This window comes from Haliotis rubra, unplaced genomic scaffold, assembly GCF_003918875.1.
Source record: "Haliotis rubra isolate DU_JTF1 unplaced genomic scaffold, ASM391887v1 Scf716, whole genome shotgun sequence".
In the NCBI taxonomy this organism is placed as follows: Eukaryota; Metazoa; Mollusca; class Gastropoda; order Lepetellida; family Haliotidae; genus Haliotis; species Haliotis rubra.
Genome location: NW_025767431.1, coordinates 24,397 through 44,318, shown reverse-complemented (window position 1 = coordinate 44,318; position 19,922 = coordinate 24,397). Strand labels below are relative to the sequence as shown.

Here is a 19,922-nt window from a genome sequence, read left to right as displayed (position 1 = left end):
GGGAAAATCACTGAAATTCAGTACACCAGATATCATACAGTCTCGACAGGTTATAGGCTAGCTTGTCAGTTTCCGGTAGTTTCCGACGCATGTGTCAGAGAGTCAGGTGGTGTGAAAACTACAGTCGAGATGACAATAAAATGTCAGTGAGAGATAATATTTAGTTCTCCATTTTGTTCAAACAGGGTTCCGCTGGGCAAGGTCAAATCCATCCACCTACCATTCTGCCAAGTCTCAAGGTCTAATTCTGGTATCGCTTGTGTTGACTGTGCTGTTGATGTTGCTACTTGTGGTCAGGGATGGTGGTCCAAGGTTAACGTCACCGACCTCCTGTATCGGGTATTTCGGCGTATTGGCAATGAACAAGTTCCTGGCAATGAACAAGTTCCTGTATAATCTTGCCGAGCTCTTTGTTGTAAATCACCAACACCCGTTTAGACGCCGCAGCGACGATGACAGAGGCTACGATAACCACAGCAATCTCACCTTTGTTGAGGTGAACATTTAATGGTGTTGTCGAGGCATTATGAGGTGGAGTAGATGATGTCGGGGTGTCGTCTTCACTGCTTCAGTAGTTGCAAGAAAGCCTGATAAAGTCAGATATTATCGTTAATTTTAGACAGCACTTTGTAACCTGGATGATTCATATGGGGATCAATCATACCGAAATATGTCCTTTTCACATTAAAATTTTGTAAAAAATACAGTAAGTCAGAGATGTGCATAGCCAGTACATTTGTGTCATGTGGCAACAAAGATTAACCTTTCAGTCACTTTGAGGAGGTCTTTCCGACACCAACATAACATTGTATCTCATTCCAGATTAAACTACTTAGATCCGCGCGTGTTAACAATACACAGCTACAATGTCGGGAAGTAGACAATCGGCCACTTGTTGACAAAAATAGAAGTACCCATGTCAATTATCAGGATGTTTTATCTGTTGGAATGTCAACAAGCTGTGGCCACGAATAGTATTCTCAAGGTCACGCTACCGGCTGACGACGAGGGATCAGCGAGTGCAACTATGTTTGTGTGTAAGGGGTTTGGTGGTACATCAAGGTCATAACCGTGATCTAAAGATGAAGAATATCGATGTTATATCTTGGTTGTATACTTAAAGTCAGTTAATTGTCTTCTTTAAGTCATTCTAAATTAGCTGGAAGAATAGCTAGGCGAATCTGATGAATCACACTGAAGGTAATCATAAGAATATTTAGAAACTGGGCAGTTAGGATACAGTTAGGATACAGTAATGATACAGTAATGATACAGTCGTTCTCACCGGGACAATATTTCCGGCACTTGACGAGTATCCAATTGATTGGGGGGGGGGGGGTCACAGACCATGCTGCAGAAGTCGCACATAATCGAGTCCGGGTCAAAGAACTGATTCGGCCGACACATGGGAGAACCGTGTGACAACAACAGATCCGGCATCAGCAGCAGGAATAGTATCAGCAGCAGATTCCTGAACGACATGGTCATGTTGCAGACAGCGTTCACTGACATCCTCAAAGATTAATCTTGGTGACGTAATCAACTGTGTCTCGTGACCATGCAAATGATCAATTGTTTCCCCTGGTTCGTTACAACGTATTTCGACATCGTCGGTGTTCGAATAGAAACTTATACGTTTCTCCCATATTTGATTAAAAACATACTGAGTTGTTGAATGTTATTTCAAGCCACAGTCCGCCATATTCCAGCTTTATCACGACGGTCGGTAAATGATCAAACAATCCAATGGTCGATATCGTAAGCAACAATACACGCGGTCAGGGCACCAGGACTGATCTTGTCACTTTCCCCCGAGGCATAGGTGGATGGGGACAATTGTAATCCCCAGGGAGCTATTCATATACTGGTCATGCTGCATATCTCGTTATAGTCGGCGTTAACAATGTGGATATTTACCCAAATGCATATGTCAATGTAGGATTGAGAACTGATAAAAACAGAGACGAAAATAGTATTTTGGGGGACAGTTTCATTGGGTCAAAGTCTTGCAAATAATTCAGATATTGTTTTCACATGACTTGTTGACTTGTGGTATGTTTAGGGCGACTGTGGCCTTGCCCTGGTGGCAGCGGCATTGGTCATGTCCTTGTCAATGTGTAGGTTACTGATGGCTTGTGTTTCGGCAACTGTAAGGTTGGGAGATTGTTGCCTGGCTTTAGCAAGGATTTCAGTAATCTGGTGACGTAGGTAGTCAATCTTATCTCCTCGAGTTAGTTGTTGGAGGCCCTTTTCGATGTTCAATGAAGTCGTCGTGGTTGCGTAAAGGTCTGGTGGGGATGAACTTCAGTCCCTTGGAGAGCAGGTTGATCTGGTGTGCAGTGCCGTTTTTATCACTGAGGTCGACAACAGTCTTTTTGAGTAGTCACATTTGTTGGTAGAAGTCTTGGTACTGCTTTGGGCTGGCTGCTGACTAGGTATTTAAAGGAGAAGACAAACGAAAACAAAATTTTTGATATATTGTAAAGCATATTCTAAAAGTCACCTTCCGTGATTAAAATTTAAACAAACTTTGTAAAATAGCAATAAAAACAAAATAAACGTACTCGTATTTCCGCCTATTACGGAACCACACGACAGAGGGGGTATCACGTGACAGTCGTCATATGTGCCTGTTTTGATCTCTTCCTATTTGATTTTACCTCACAACTTAACAGTGTTCATGGATTCTGAAGCAGTAAAAGATGATCCTGGTGTTATTTCAGAAATGGATGTTACAGCTTATCAATACGATCTCATTTTACATCTTGCAAGACAATGTTCAGGTGAAGATGAAGAAGCATTTAACAAGAATACTATTTGTCAGCAAAATGTGATACTGTTCCAACCAGCAAACCCACCCCTATAAATATATCACCAGTCCCTAAGAATTTTTTTTAAAATGTGATTGCAGTTCTTTTTGTGTCAAATGGGTGACTGTAGGGTGTCTTGGATTTAAAAACAAAATGATTATGCCTCCGACGGGGGGAAATAGAAATTATCTGCTACAAAAATTACACTGGAGTTATGTTGTTGAAAAAAATAGGATCCTAGTTCTCATTAATAACGTATCAAGTCTCCATGCAAGATCCCAGCCTGGTCGAGCAGAGATAATATTCGCGACGTAGATAAGTTATTCCCCGAAACTATAAATACTATGTATGTTTCACCAGTGTTTGGTTATGGAAATAGTTATGGTTCTCGGTCATAGAATGACAGCTTGTCAGCCAATGAGAATACAGTACAACTTTCACGGCACATACAACTGACAAATAGCGAGTATGATGCCAACGTGCGTAACTGGACAAAATCGAAAACACTGAAAGCAACAAGTACTTCATGATTTGCCGTTGTATTCGGCAATGTTTCGGGTAGAGTGCAGCATTTAAGGCTCCAAACCGAAAAGAACGTTATAGCGAAACATTTTCAAGCTCATGTGAAATCTCTTACTGATTTTGATAATATATATCTCATGGGTACCAGTCGAACTGTCCCAGCTACAAAATGCCCAAGAAATTTGGTCAAATTTATTTAAGATGATTAAATATATGCCGTAAATGCTTAGATTTTGTCAACTTTGATATTATGTTCTTCATATAAAAGTAATTAGGAAGTAATATTTCTGATAAATGTTCCATCAGTAAACTCATAACTATGTATATACTTATATAGGAAGAACATTATATCAAAGTTGACAAAACTATGCATTTATGGCATATATTTAATCATTTTAAATAAATTGGGGCATTTTAACATGTGATATAGATATGTCGTTGTCACAGACCAAACTCAGTGTCTGTTTTATTGACATCTATGTGTCTGCCTGCCTGTCTGTTAATGACAATATTTATTACACAACTTCGATCACTGACCACATGCTATTTGAACTTAAAGGACTGGTTGTTGCTTTTGTTATTGTTTTTCTCCAGTGAGTATACGGATGATATCCCAGAATTCATGACTGGTTCGTTACCTCTGCTGCGCCACCCTCATGCGCAATTGATAGTATAAGTATAGACTGATAAACAAAGATGACATCTTTTTCACTCGATAATCCTATGTTGATTTTGTTGTAAAATTATGTAGACTTTGATGATTAATTTGGTTTCTTATATAAAAATATTCACTTTGATAAAAATGCTGATTTTGATGTAAAATTTTGATTTCATAGTAATGTTGACTTTATAAAAATGTTAACGTAAATGGATGTAGAATTTGATTTAAGAAATAGTTTGCCCTTGAATTTGGTGAGAAGCCTGATATAATAGCATTGTTTTGAAAGTAAGGCTAACTAAGTACATGGGGAGTATAGGGGAGAATAGTGAGCTTGGGTTCACTACTAGTCAATCTGAATGTTGTATTAACTGGCATTATTTTGACAACAAACATATAAACATTTTAAGTTTAACAGTCTGCCAGTGGTAATACATGTTTGGACTGGAATAACGAAGTCAATTAGCGTCTTTATATTTTGTCTTATAATCCTCATTAGTTTATTGTCATATTTGTATGCATTTTGAAACTTAATACAATGCACACGATTTGCTTATATTTAGTGATTTTATAACATGACTGCAATAACTAGACATCTTATAAATTGCCAACGGGTATCATATTTCACACAGACGCCCTAAGTGCGACCTAGTGTATGTTGTCTGTCCCATTGCACTTCACGGCAAAAATGTCATAACAAATAAATAAAAGCAAATGCAAATATTAAAATTAACTCAGACTAAAGCTATAGCAACAATATCAGGCCATTACCTTGTTCGGGGAATGTATCCATCAATATCCACGTAAAGGAATGATATGCCATTCAACTGCAGCTGACAAAGTATCCTGTTCCATGTCAAGTGTCTTTTAACAGTCTAATATGTGAAAAAGTGATCTATCGTTTCAGGCTTTTCACATTGGTCAACCAAGATAGCCCACCTGGCAACTAATTGCATGATGTCTGCCATTCTTTTAAAAAGTAATTTAGTTAGCCAAGAATGAGCAATCAATCAATGTATTGGAGGTTAATCCTTCGACGGAAGGACGTTGTTTTTAAAGAAGAGACTTTAAGACAGGGTGTATTCAGTATAGCTTAGTAAATCAACATACATAAACACTACCTTTTGACAAATCCGCTGTGCAGGATAATAGCAATTAATCAAGCAACGTGGTATCAGTTAATCCTTTGATCCATGTTTGTTTTGTAACTCAGCTGATAATTCCTCTTACTGCACTTCCATGCGTATATTACATAAGATGTAATACATTTGCCACATCAGACCTCAATTTATAATGATGAGTATTTTCTCCAGACACAAGAAATGCCAAATGGGAACCTTTGTCGGGTAATCTGAGTGGTGCTATCACTAATTAGTATACCTGTGCATTTCATGCAAGGTGAAGTTACAATGCGTACGTTTTGGTGTTATGCTTCCTTATACAAGGACAGAAGTAGGCAAAATTGTACAGTATCTAAGGGAAAAATTTGTCTTTTCTCGTTTGACGACTCTTCCTAAAACAGTCGAAAGTCATGATGATCCAAAAATTAAACCTCAAGTGGTTGGAATGTGTTTTAAAAGAGACAAAAATCCAATTTCAGCATTGGGTCCCTTTTTCAGGGTAAACAACCATTCTTTCATATCCAAAACCCAACTTTATCACTCTTTGTGAATGTGCATGCATTATCATCATAAACTATATCATTTGGACCCATTTTTAACTGTTTTTTTACACTTTTGATTTGAATTTTTACATGATTGAAAATAGGACAATGGACCCCACCTAAACAAACATGTCGATATCCTAATTAACAATGACTTCCTCAGTCTGATGTTGCGACTCAATAGAGTTACATGATTGGTTGCTAAAACATAATAATAATATAATAATAATAATAATAAATGTGAACTTATAATGCGCCTTTTCCATGCACAAGGCCCATGCTCAAAGCGCTAACAAAGAGAGTGGATAATAATACATATATACAATAAGGGACTAGTTGCTAGTCATAATGCAGTGAAAACAGATGAGTCTTGAGAAGTCGTTTGAAGGAATAAAAGTCAACTGCTGATTTAATGGTGATAGGGAGAGAGTTCCAGAGTAGAGGGGCAGTGCAGACAAAGGATTTCCTTCCAAAAGTTTGCAGTTTGAACCGAGGCACAGAGAGTAGGTTCAGATTCTGAGAACGGAGCTGTCTTTCTGGAGTGTACGGGGTAAGGAGTTCTTTCAGGTATTCTGAGGCCTATGCCATTGAGGCATTTGTAGACAAAACACAATATTTTAAAGTCAATTCTTGATTTAACAGGCAGCCAGTGGAGGTTTTTCATGACAGGTGTTATGTGTGAGCGCTTTGAAGTTCTGCTTATGATTCGGGAGGCTGTATTTTGGACATTTTGCAATTTTGATAGCAGCTTCTGAGAAATACCAAAAAGGAGGCTATTGCAGTAATCAATTCTTGATATAACAAGTCCCTGGACCAGACCGTGTGCTGCATCACGACTGATGAGATGGCGTATTCTGCCAATGGCTCGTAGATGAAAGAAGCATATTCTGCAGAGTTGATTTACATGAGTGTCCATCGCCAGGTGTGAGTCAAGTGTAACTCCAAGGTCTTTAACAGAGTCGACAGCTTGTATCTCTGCATCTGCTACCAGAACAGTTTTGGTGGTAATTTGTTTTTGCATTTGCCTGGATCCAATAACCATCACCTCAGTTTTGTCATCATTTAACTTTAGCAAGTTGTTTGTCATCCATGACTTAACATCTTTAGTACAGTCTGTTATTTTATGAAGACCAGTGTGAAAGTCCTTGGGAGTTGAGTTTTTCTGAAGTTGAGTGTCATCTGCAAACGAATGATGGGAAATGCCATGTTTGTCAATTACGTCTGCAACATCGGTCGTGTATGCTATGAAAAGAAGCGGACCGAGTACCGATCCCTGGGGTACACCACAGTGGACCAAACCAAAGTCTTCTATCCATATAACATTTTAAGATATTCTAATGCTCAGAGGTGTAACATTTCTTTTGGCGTTCAGTTTATGTTTTTTCATAGTCAGCAATGTATATTATATGGCATGAATAAGTGATAATTGTGTTTTAATTATGTTTGATTTTTTGGTTGCATGTGACCTTTAAGCTACTTTATGTGATTGGTCCTGGTATTCATATCCAACTTTTTCTTTGACTGGGTCTGGGCCGAGCGCAGTGTATTGAAGATATCTGTCTGGAGTGTGTCGATCAGCTGGCTCATATGGTTGAGGTTGATGGCTTTGGTGTTCCGGTGATGTTGGATTATTTCCTTTACAGGTCTTTTTGAGGCCGTATGGAGGATGGCTCGAGTAGGGGTGAGCTGATAGGTGAAGCGATCTTGAGTTCTTTGGGTATGATGTCTTGATCTCTACACCTCATGACCAATGTGAGGTGGTTGCTGGCTTGTACGTGCTTCTTCTCGAGTCGACTGAGGCTGTTGATTGCCACGTCTCCATGTAGATGTTCTTAACATTTACTGACCTGTGATAACTCGACTGGCCACACCAAAGGCTTGCACCTCACAGTCCCAGTAACTTTAATTTGAACTGCACAAAAAACAGATTGCTCTTTGTTCAAGATTAATCTCTACTGCATGATATCAATGCGCATAACTAGGTCACGATTACTCATGGCTAGCTTTAGCTCTTCGCTTTATTACACGAGGAAGTATATATCGACTGAATGGGATTCGAACAGAAAGTTCCTTAACCATTAAATTATTATTAAACTAATAATTCCTCAGTATATATACTTAATCTTTATGCAGGATTTAGCTACAGTCAGAGACTGGGATATTGAGACTGAGAAGAAAATATTTTTATTTTTGTGTCACATGTTATATATAAAATAGACATAAACTTAAGAACATTCAATAAAATATAACATCCGGCCATATGGCCTATGAGACACAAGGCACTATATGATATCTAAAACAGATAGTAGTAAATAAAATATCACAGCTTGTAAGCGACAAATGAGAAGAAAGTATTATAATTTATGTTTAACATGTTGTACCATAAGACCCTTAATATAACATTTGGCCTGTGAGACACAAGCCACTACATTCTACCTAAAACAAAATAGAATATCACAATTCTATAAGTAACAGTGGAGTGTGGTATATTTAATTACATGACTGCAAAATGCGTTTACGTCTATTAAACATTTTAGTAACTAATGCAGCTAAGGGTTTTATTAATTTAACATTACCAAGTATATATATGGCCTGGTCGGAAGGTGGCAAGAGAGAGAACAAAGGGTAAATATTTAGTAAATTTTCCCACAAATCGTATCGTAAATCCGAATACAGTGGACAGCTGACCAAAAAGTGAACTTCGTCCTCAATTGTATTGCCATCACAGCATTTACAAATTCTATCGTCTAAAGGTGTTTTGGGGCGTATAAACCTACCGACCTCTATTTCAAGAGGTAAGGTGCCACATCGTAACTTGCTACAAGTTTGATTGAGACAGATTGAGGTTAATCATTACACTACTACTAGCTGCTGCAATAGGAGGAATCGTAAGTGAAGTAACCTATGAGGTGAAAACTCCAGCCAGTCTTACCGGGACAATATGTCTGACTGTTGGCGTTATGGTACGGCGCTGTGTAGCGGGAATGTCGATTCAATCTTGTGTCGCCATCAAATCGATTTTGTTACCTGCCACGCACCTGCCGGATCAGGTAACTGTTAACGTACTGGTGTAATTTCAAAGGGGATGTGTTTACATGCACTATAACGCTAATCGACAGCTCGTTTCTTTCGGGCAAAGGCATAATTATATTATACTGACTGACTAATACAATGCACAATACAGGAAGCAACTCATAGCGGTGTGTGTGTCTGCCTGCCAGGAGGGTCACAGTATAATTTGTTTCTTTAAAGTGTTTCTACCATGTATTTTTTTTCTTTCTAAGTTTTCGATATTTTACGAGTAATCATTATGATTAGGGAATGGTACATCGTGATTACTCATATGCCATATTAGGTCGAGGTGGTATGAATGATTATATATGAGTTTTGAATCTGAAATATCAACCATTATCAAATAATTGCCAAAAAGCATTTTCCAAGCATTTCTGGCTTTACTTTATTCCATTGGTTCACTGCATTAAATGCCGACTTTTTATGTGACTTATACGTACTTTTATCAAATAACTGCCATTAACTCAATTAAATTTGTAATGTGATTGAGTTTCAACATGCCTGGTAAAATCCTGGTTCATCGTGCAATGCCAGACGAAGTTGGAGAAGAGGTTGAGGAAGACGCAACACAAGTGTCCCAGAAACAACGCCTGAACGTTTATTTTATGTGTTCCGTTTTATAATACACATCGATATCATGTGCCTAATTCCATTCACCGCGTGTATGGTCGTGACGCTACATCATCAGTCAAGTGTACCGGTCAGTGGGTCAGTTTGCACACGATTCAGTTTCAGTCATCAGGCGACCATAAGGCTAACTTCACATTACCATCTTATCCTACCGGGTACCCATTCACTGCCGGATAAACATTATGGACAAAGCCATTTGCCTTTTCTGACAACACATGTGCTGCATGTGCTTGTCATGCTTGACATTTATGCCGTTTACTTTTTCAAGGGGTTATGAGTGGTCCTATTAGTAGTCTAAGGCGTCGCAGGTGACTGAGTTAAGTCCATTCCCCGACATATTCATATATCGTTTGTTTCAAATGAAGATTATATTTGTCAGAACTATTCCGACGCTCGTGGGTCTCACCTAAGGTATACATCCTTAGAAATGCATAGCCTCAGGCATTTCTGCCATATTAAACAATCAAGCTATGCAGTTCTGCACTTCAGCGTCATATTTTACTGTCAAGGTTTCACTTGATGAAAGATTTTATAAGACTCTAATTAACAAAAATAATTTATTGACATTCCAACATTTCATTACACACTATCAACCATTCGTTCTCAGGAATATACAGCATATGTACTGAGGCATTGGATGCTCGTTTAAGGAACAGTTTTAAAGGTTGTTTGTATAGAAGCTGCTCGATCAAGGTAACAATATTCAAGGCCTCAGTGAAGCTTTGAAAACGTTTTATGGTAGACTTGTGGAGGACATTTCAAAAACTGATGCACAAGTGACAAATATTATGTCCGATGCAATTCTTTATTTTGACTTGTGCCATGCGTTACCGAATCAATTCAGATAAACAGCTGACTTGCCTTATGTTAATGACGGGTGCTTGTTGTGGAGCCGGATACCCTCACCGTCTCGTGAACACCTGGTGTCATCACTATTTGATAGTGATTCATAAACTCCTGCTCTATCATGATGTATCATGATGTCAATCTCGGGATTCTGCAGTGTCGATTATTTACAGACGGCCGCCATACAGCTGGAATATTTCTGAGTGCGGAGTTCAACAAACAAACAAACAAACACATGTTCATGATACAGTCAGAATTGTACAATAGAATCTAGCGAGATGCCTTGTGGATGTGGAAAGGGTTTTGTATCGTTTATTTTTGAATTCATTGTTACGCTCATAACTTCTTACCACTTTGCTTTGTTGCCATGCTCCCCGTTTTCACGTCGACAAAGACTTTCATTTCCACTTTTAAAAGGTATTGTGTGTCCAATGACTTGTGAGACATAGGTTTCATAAGAATTGTTTGACATCATCGTATTTTAAATCAATTCAACTTTGAACACTGATTTTGCTGTTTTCACGGTGATGAAGATATATACAACAAAATTCAATCATATAAATCAACATCTCAGCTTACTCAAGTTTACACATTATCTGCCCCTCAATGAAAATTACGGACACATACAGCAAATAACCAACACATACAACAGTACAGTCAAGATTTTAAGCTTTTTAGTTCTATCACTTGTAGAATCGGTGATAGGATTCAGGCTACACTAAAGAGCTCCTAACACCATGGCAACTGAACTTTGCGGCCCTCTCCCGCACGCTGAATGTTAATCACGATCTTTAATCTGTTGATCATATTCCGTGTATGACATGTGGTTACAACTGTGACCTCACCAAAGGCTTCGATCACGTCCTCCATGAACAGAGCAACTGCAGCGACAACGGAGGTGACGATAATGAGAACAGACAGTACAATAGCAGTCAGACGCCATGAAAGGGGATCCATGACGGGCGACGGCGGTAAATCAACTTGTTAAGTCTCTGAAAGGAAACACGATTACTGTACCATGTTACCTCGCCCATTCCTTTGTTTGGAAATACACGCCCGCCGCAGCGTGTTAAATATTAAGTATGACTACATAACACGGTGTTTTCCATTCTGATCGACTTGATACTGTCTCATGATTTATGAGTCTAAACAGCGTTCAGTGCACGAAGATTATTTTACTATCACATCAATTAATTGTTCTTTCTTTAACAAGAGTGCAATTGTGCAAATATATGTCTGGTGCAAACATTGATGTTTCCTTAGTATATCATCGTACAGCCTCTTCAAAGGTTTCAAATATTTACACGACAAACCTTTTAAAGTCATGAATATGTGTAAGTAGTGTGCAGGGTAGTGTGCAAGGCCTTGTGTTGGATAGTGTCCAGGGCCTTGTGTTGGATAGTTGTCCAGGGCCCCGTTGCACAAAGCGATCGTAGCGCTAAGGTGATCGTAACTCCAATACTTTAACATAGACTTACGACAGTCATAGGGCTACGATCGCTTTGTGAAACGGGCCCCAGGGCCTTGTGTTGAGTAGTGTGCAGGGCCTTGTGTTGGGTAGTATGTAGGGCCTTGTGTTGAGTAGTCTGCAGGGCCTCGTGTTGGGTGGTGTGCAGGACCTTGTGTTGAGTAGTGTGCAGTGCCTTGTGTTGAGTAGTGTGCGGGGCCTTGTGTTGGGTAGTGTGCACTGACTTGTGATGGGTAGTGCCTATCTGATAAAAACTATAAGCCATCTTGTTTCAAAGAACTTTAACGGCTGACAATTTCTGTTTTTTGATGTGGACGTTTTGTTGTTGATTTGTGTATATACATTTTGTAATCACAGACTCTCAAACATCAGTGTCCCTTATTGTGTCGAGGCTGAGATTGTGTGTCCCTTTTTGTATCGAAGTTAAATTGTGTTTCTCTTATTGTGGGGAAATTGTGCGCCCCTTATTATGACGTGGTTCAGATTCTGTAATCGTCGTTGTGGCGAAGAGCAGATTGTGTGTCCCTTATTGTGACGAGGCTGAATTTCTGTCACCCTTGTTGTGGCGAGGTAGAGATTGCATGTCCCTTGTTGTAACGAGGTAGAGATTGCATGTCCCTTATTGTGACCTGGTTCCGATTGCATGTCCTTTATTGTGACGTAGTTCAGATTGCATGTCCTTTATTGTGACCTGGTTCAGATTGCATGTCCTTTATTGTGACGTGGTTTAGATTGCATGTCCCTTATTGTGACGTAGTTCAGATTGTGTGTCCCTTATTGTGACTTAGTTCAGATTGTGTGTCCCTTATTGTGACGTAGTTCAGATTGTGTGTCCTTTACTCAGACATGGTTCAGACTGCATGTCCTTTATTGTGACGTGGTTCAGATTGCATGTCCCTAATTGTGACTTAGTTCAGAATGCATGTCCCTTATTGTGACGTAGTTCAGATTGTGTGTCCCTTATTGTGACGTAGGTCAGATTGTGTGTCCCTTATTGTGACGTAGTTCAGTTTGTTTGTCCCTTTTTGGGACGTGGTTCAGATTGCATATCCTTATTGTGACGTGGTTCAGAATGCATGTCCTTTATTGTGACCCGGTTCAGATTGCATGTCCCTTATTGTGACGTGGCTCAGAATGCATGTCCTTTATTGTGACGTGGTTCAGAATGCATGTCCTTTATTGTGACCAGGTTCAGATTGCATGTCCCTTATTGTGACGTAGTTCAGATTGTCTGTCCCTTACTGTGACGAGGTTGAATTTGTGTGTCCCATATTTTGACGGGTTCGATCCAACTGTTCGACACCGTGACACATCTACTGAAATCTATGAACACGCATTGTCAATAGCAAACATACTGAAGAGACTAGTCAATTTGAAGATTTCCATATGCTTTATTTCTTATGTTATTGTATGAGTTCAGTCAAAATATACCACAAAGAAGGTTGATAGTTATCTCAAGACACAGTAACACACATTCACACAAAATGTCCAGCAGAAATGTAATGCATCATATTAATATATGCATGTTCCCCATGTATCCATCACTGTTACTGCTGCAACCATTGATCATCGGCTCCCTCCCGTGTATCTGGAACATAAGAAATATTCCCTTATTGTGACTCGGTTCAGATTGCATGTCACTTATTGTGCGTAGTTCAGATTGTGTATCCCTTATTGTGACGTGGTTTGGATTGCATGTCCTTTATTGTGGCGTGGTTCAGATTGCATGCCCTTTATTGTGACGTAATTCAAATTGTGTGTCCTTTATTGTGACGTGGTTCAAATTGCATGTCCCTTATTGTGACGTAGGTCAGATTGTGTGTCCCTTACTGTGACGAGGTTGAATTTGTGTGTCCCCTATTTTGACGGGTTCGATCCAACTGTTGACACTTCTACTGAAAGCTATGAACACGCATTGCCAATAGCAAACAGACTAGTCAATTTGAAGATTTTCATATGCTTTATTTTTTATGTTATTGTGTGAGTTCAGTCAAAATATACCACAAAGAAGGGTGATAGTTATCTCAAGACACAGTAACACACATTCACACAAAATGTCCAGGGGAAATGTAATGCATCATATTAATATATGCATGTTCCCCATGTATCCATCACTGTTACTGCTGCAACCATTGATCATCGGCTCCCTCCCGTGTATCTGGAACATAAGAAATATTCCCAAATCAACCTTGAACAGTTTATGACTATTGGGTAATTCAAACGTCAAAGGCAAATTGCTGATCATTTCAAACACGAAAAACGAGGCAGACGTTTTTTGCTTTGGGTCCCACCCGGGTTTCGAAACCACACACACAGTGAAGCACCTAAACGGCCTCCACAATAATAGACGTCTGACAACTAGTTGTCTAGATCATGTACTTTCTGTACCAACCTGACAAGCGTAAATTGGCACAATTCCCGTGGTCGAACAACAATAAAATCCCCCCAGATATTATATATGTTACAAAAGGCCACTTTCTAAATGCCTTTGTGCATTCTTAGCTTTTATGTAAATTATACTGAAAAGCATCAGTGTTGCGTACCTTCATAGCCTGTAGCGTCCTCGTTCAGTTGTTTCCTGTCTGTTTGGTCTCACAGACAGTCCAACGCAGTGAAGAAGAATCACGATCTTCTTAAGTTTTTGTATCACATTGCCCATAATGATTGTGGTTACATCTGTAACCGGACCAAAGGCGTCAATCATCTCCTCCTTGAAGAGAGCAACTGCCCCGATTAAGGAGGTGATGATAATGGTAACAGCCATAACAATAGCAGTCAGACGCCATGAAAGGAGGTCTGTTATGGGAGCTGGTAGTAGATCAGTCATCTGTAATTATCGGAAAGGAAACAGTTATGTATCAATGATCTGTAATGTCTACACACTGGGTATACCCACGTGTTTGAATAGGGCTGAAGCATTACCTACACGTATAAAACTGATGAATCGATCACAGTGCATGTATAACTGGAAGCAGGTTTTCAGGCTGATTAATAGATAGGCAAGGGCGTGAACAGATAATCTGGACCTGATTTGCATGGACCATATGCCCCGATACAGCTAGATTATGCGTGATGTATGAGACACATGTTGCCGGGTTTATATTTATACAGACAGTGTCAGCTGACACAAGCGAACTGAAAAAGAACCCAAACATTTATCACTTAACCAGCGAGGGTTCCACAACAATAGACGTCTGACAACTAGTACTCTAGATCATCTACTTTCTGTACCAACCTGACAAGCGTAAATTACCTTTTGTTTACTTGCTATTCTGTGCTCGAAGGTTATTTTGCTGGGCCATTATAAGCAGCCCTGCTCTTCATTCATCATATAATCGATGACTTAAACAACATGTTTTGTAAATATAAAACATATATGAATGTTTTAAAACTCAACATCTGTACATGTAATCGTGGATTTCACAACAGTGCATGTGTTTGTCATTTGAAAGAGAACACTTACCTTGGATAAAGTACGTGTGATCGCATCAAATACACGCTCTCAAATACAAGTCGACCTGGTCTAATTACAGCTCGGCGACGTCTGTTGGAATCTGTTCACTTGACCCCATAGCAACACGGTACAGCGGACACAGCTGCTGGCTGGTTGGTGGGACGGTACACTTTACGGGTCCGCAATGAAACAAAATAACAGCACTGTCATAAGCTAATTTACATATCACTTTATCCCACGTTTCTGTTTACCGTAAACAGACGGGCAAATTTTACAATCTACTGATTCCCTTTAATGCGAGTTATATATCGTTTTCCATAATCATAAATATATGCTGGTATTACAACAACAACTGTTTTGTCAGTGAAATTTAACCTTTCATGACATACCACAAAAAACACTACTAGGTGTTTCTGCAGTGGTACAAGTAGTTCTGCAGTGGTACAAGTAGTTCTGCAGTGGTACAAGTAGTTCTGTATGGTACAAGTAGTTATGCAGTGGTACAAGTAGTTCTGCAGTGGTACAAGTAGTTCTGTAGTGGTACAAGTAGTTCTGCAGTGGTACAAGTAGTTCTGCAGTGGTACAAGTAGTTCTGCAGTGGTACAAGTAGTTCTGCAGTGGTACAAGTAGTTCTGCAGTGGTACAAGTGGTTCTGCAGTGGTACAAGTAGTTCTGCAGTGGTACAAGTGGTTCTGCAGTGGTACAAGTAGTTCTGCCATGGTACAAGTAGTTCTGCAGTGGAACAAGTAGTTCTGCGTGGACAGTCTAACAAAAGGACACATTCTGCTCTTATCGCTCTATCAGCGGTCATGCTTTCAGCTTTTTCGTCTGCAAACTGTCCCTTAGCTCAGAATAGAATGTAAATGCATTCATGAACAATGTGAGTACCTTGTATGAGTAATCTATGATACTGATAAACGTCCCCGACGATGCGGATATTAGTAAGTATTGAAAACAACCGTCCTGCTATATCTCTATTCAAACCAGTCATTAATCAACTGAAAAATGATTCAAATGTATTGTGCCTCGTCAAACTTGCATTAACTAAGCAATCTTATATTAACAGCATACGTGTGTCATTAAAGCACACACAATTGTCAATTCCAAATCTGTTTCCTTTCTGGAAACCCCGATGTGGTTCAGATTTAAATATACTGGACAAAAATAGTTAGGGATATATTTTTGAAATTATGAATAATGATCTATTTATTAATTGACACACTGATAAAATGTCAATCATGAAAATATCAATATCCCTTATTTTGTCCAGTATAGGTCCCCACATTTGCCTCTAACAGACAAAATTGTTTCACGCTGTTCTGTGGCTTGGCTGAAATGTATCTGCGTGCCCCGATATCGTTGTGTCAGCGTGCCCCGATGGCGTTGTGTAAGTGTGCCCGATATCGTTGTGCCTGTTGTATACAGGGGGGTTGAGGCACTTTTGGTAGGCCATTTTGTTTTTATGACGTCACATAGGTGTGACCTTTGTGTGACCTAATTGACTGTTGAACCCTTAAGACCCACCCTCCTTTCGAGTCCCCTTTCCGGCCCAGGGCCCCGTTCCCCAAAGCGATCGTAGCGCTATGACAGTCGTAAGTCTATGTTAAAGTATGTGAGTTACGATCATCTTAGCGCTACGATCGCTTTGAGCTCGAGGAACGGGGCCCAGGTGTGTGTGTGACCTTCAGGTTCACCTTAGAGGTGTGTGATTATTATTCAATTATCTTATGAGTGGTATGAGTTTGCCGACTCGAGTGTTCACTCAGCAAAATCCTTTTTCATCGTAGAATTAATATCACACTATGCATATGAGGGGGAATTTAGCTGCTATTTATTAGGTCAAAAGTTGTGAAATATCAGAGCACATTTTGTTAAATCAAAGGTATCACTAGCCAGTTTAAAATACGCTGTCATTTGGTACACAAGGAACAACTCCGAAGTTCTGAGTATTTATTTTACGCATCTGTGAACAATAAACGATTGTAGCTGTTAGCAAATAAAATTCAAGCACCACCGTATATGATATGCGTGAATGGGGCGCTGTCTATGCAATGAGAACAGAATCGCTTACTCGCTGAGCCGTAACTGAAGAGACATGTGACAGCTGTAATTGGATGAAATGGTGTAAGGTGTTATGTTTGTTAAAAGCACCTCCATCCAGTCATTTAATCTGACCACCATTTTAAGTATTTAATGCTGTCATTTGTATCACTTATGCTTATGCGTGTACAGATACGTTCAAGTAGGTGACAGTTTGTGCGGACCTGAGGGGTTGAGGTGTTTAGCTTCCTGTGTGTGGCCTTCTGTGCTCGCAAAGTTAGCCGGTTCAAGTTGACCAGAAATTGTTTTATTGTAATTTAAAGGCCAGACTGTAATCATGTGTACATGGAATGGCTGTTGATAATTTTCAGCGTGATGGCACACAGCCTACAATGAATATATGCTGACAAGTGGTCAGCTTCCATTATGTAGGGAAAGAAGTGTCTGACCAGAATTAGATACAAGAAATAATAAGCAGTTGAGCACCGATGGTCACTGAATATCCGAAGTAGGGTGTCAAGTGGTTGTACAGTGATGAAATGACTCAGCATTTGTCATATATATTACTGAATAAGAAAACAGAAGAAGAAGAAGAAGGGTTTATTTTGTATAAAGGCCATCCGACCCATCGTACAAGGTGGTACAATAGTGATTTTGGTTACCATTTTCATACAACAACGCTAACAGGAGCAGAATAAACATGTTCTAAGAACTTGACAAAATTATTTATGATGTTATTGTCGGATGATGTACATATGCTGCGGAGTGAATAATAATATCCATCGACCGTTTTCGGAATGTAACGCCGACGCATATCCTCATCGCGTTTACAAATATAGACAATATGGATTTCATCCTCAATACTTTTACAGTGTTTACATAATACAATATCATCATTGCAGGAGGCAGTACCTCTTCTAATATATTTGATACCTACTGCATTACATCCTGATCTAAATAATGTGAACAGACGCTTGCACTTATTACTTATGTTCAATGATAAATATTTTTCACAGGTCAACAGAGATTTATGGGACTTATAGAAAGACAGCGAAGGAACACCTAGAGACAAATGCCACTCTTGCATAGAGCAGTTGTTAATTCTGTCAGTAAACATATATGGAAACATTTTTGTATCACCGACATCTTGTGAAATCCAAGCAGTACCAAAGCCAAAATAGAAAACAAATCACTGACATGCCGAGCCCATGGGTGACGTTTCCTGAATTCAAGAGATAATATAAATCGATAACATTGATATGGATATCTACTTTGATGCATTCTTAATAATCTTAGCCAGTATTTAATACATTTGACATAATACACATTGCTTAAGGGTGCCCTCCCACATTCCCCATATGCAACAGCATTAGATGATCTGTAACTAATCTGAAGCAAAAATTTGCCAAATTTTCGATGGACAATTTCAATACTTTCTCTCTCTTTTTAAACCCCCATATCTCAGCACCATATGTTAGAATCGGTACAATCTTTTTATCAAAAATATAAAATCCTTCTGAGAGTGACATATCACATCGTCTTATAAATGACTTGATTTTCATAAATATTGACAGTTTCCATTCGAATGCCATTATAGAACCATTTTTAGTCCACCCATTTTAAAAAACAATTATTTTACTTTTATCCGTATTAATATACATGCCCCATTAATGGGAATACATGTGTAGGGCGTCAAGGCGGCGCTGTAATCTAACAACAGTATCAGCTATCAAAACCAAATCATCTGCAAATAACAGAGCAATAATATTCAACAAATTTTCGGAGATAAATATACCAAAGAAAAACTGCCGGAATACCATCATCGCCTGGGGATTTGTTACATTTTAGATGTCTGATAGCATTTATTACATCCTGATCTGTAAAGTCACATGATAAAATATCATCGTCATTGATACCATCTACACATGTATTAAAGTCATGTTTATCAACATATGATTTGGCATCTTCTGGAATGTTGCCATCTTCTGGCAACGTCGGATTTAACAAGTCCTTAAAGTATTCAGCCCATGTCGATGGCGTTACACTTTTTTCCATGGCGCGAGTATATTTTTTTCACAAGTCGCCAAAATGCTGAGTAGTCTGCGGAACAAGCTGCATCATGTATGATGTGAGTAATGGAACGTTTATAGCTATCTTTCTTAGTTTTACAAGTCTGTTTCAACTGAGATCTAATGTCTTTGTATCTATTCAGATTTTCAAATGTTGTTGTTTTTCTAAACACATTAAGCAGTTTATACTTTTCATGTTTAAGAGTCTGACACTGTTGATCAAATCATTCTGGTTGTTGTTTATCGTTGATGCTATTGGGTTGTCTACATTCCATATCTCGCCAACAGGTTTGCAGAATGCTCTGCAGTATGTTTAATGCTTTGTCAGTGTTGACATGTAGACTGCTTATAAAGTCCTGAAACAAATCACTTGTATCAGCCTTTTGCAGGTTATCAAGATATAATTGTGATTTTTCATTTTTCCATTTAAATATATTTCTGTTACTACAATGAAAATACTTATCTTCGGCTGGCCTGTCCACATTAGACTGTTACAGGTCATTGGCTCCCTCCCTCTGCAAGCAGTTTGCGTTCTGCTGTTTATTTTGTTGACAGTTACATACACAGATTCTTTAATACAAATGCATAAAATCGGTGATTTACAATGTGATTAGGTTGTCTGACAAAACATCCACTTGCACAGTTTGAGATCGATTGGGTTACTAGATGAAGAGATATTTTTTTAAAAAC

General features: G+C 39.0%; 2 long non-coding RNA genes across 2 annotated transcripts in view; one reads left to right on the top strand and one right to left on the bottom strand.

Annotated features, from left to right (window-relative positions):
• Positions 1–19,922, top strand: part of LOC124259295 — an 81,428-nt gene that overhangs the window by 47,658 nt on the left and 13,848 nt on the right. The window lies entirely within an intron of this gene.
• LOC124259291 lies at positions 13,611–14,385 on the bottom strand. Its single transcript, XR_006893812.1, has 2 exons — positions 14,213–14,385; positions 13,611–13,827 (listed from the first exon to the last, which is right to left on the bottom strand). It is a non-coding gene; the product is annotated as an uncharacterized LOC124259291 (long non-coding RNA).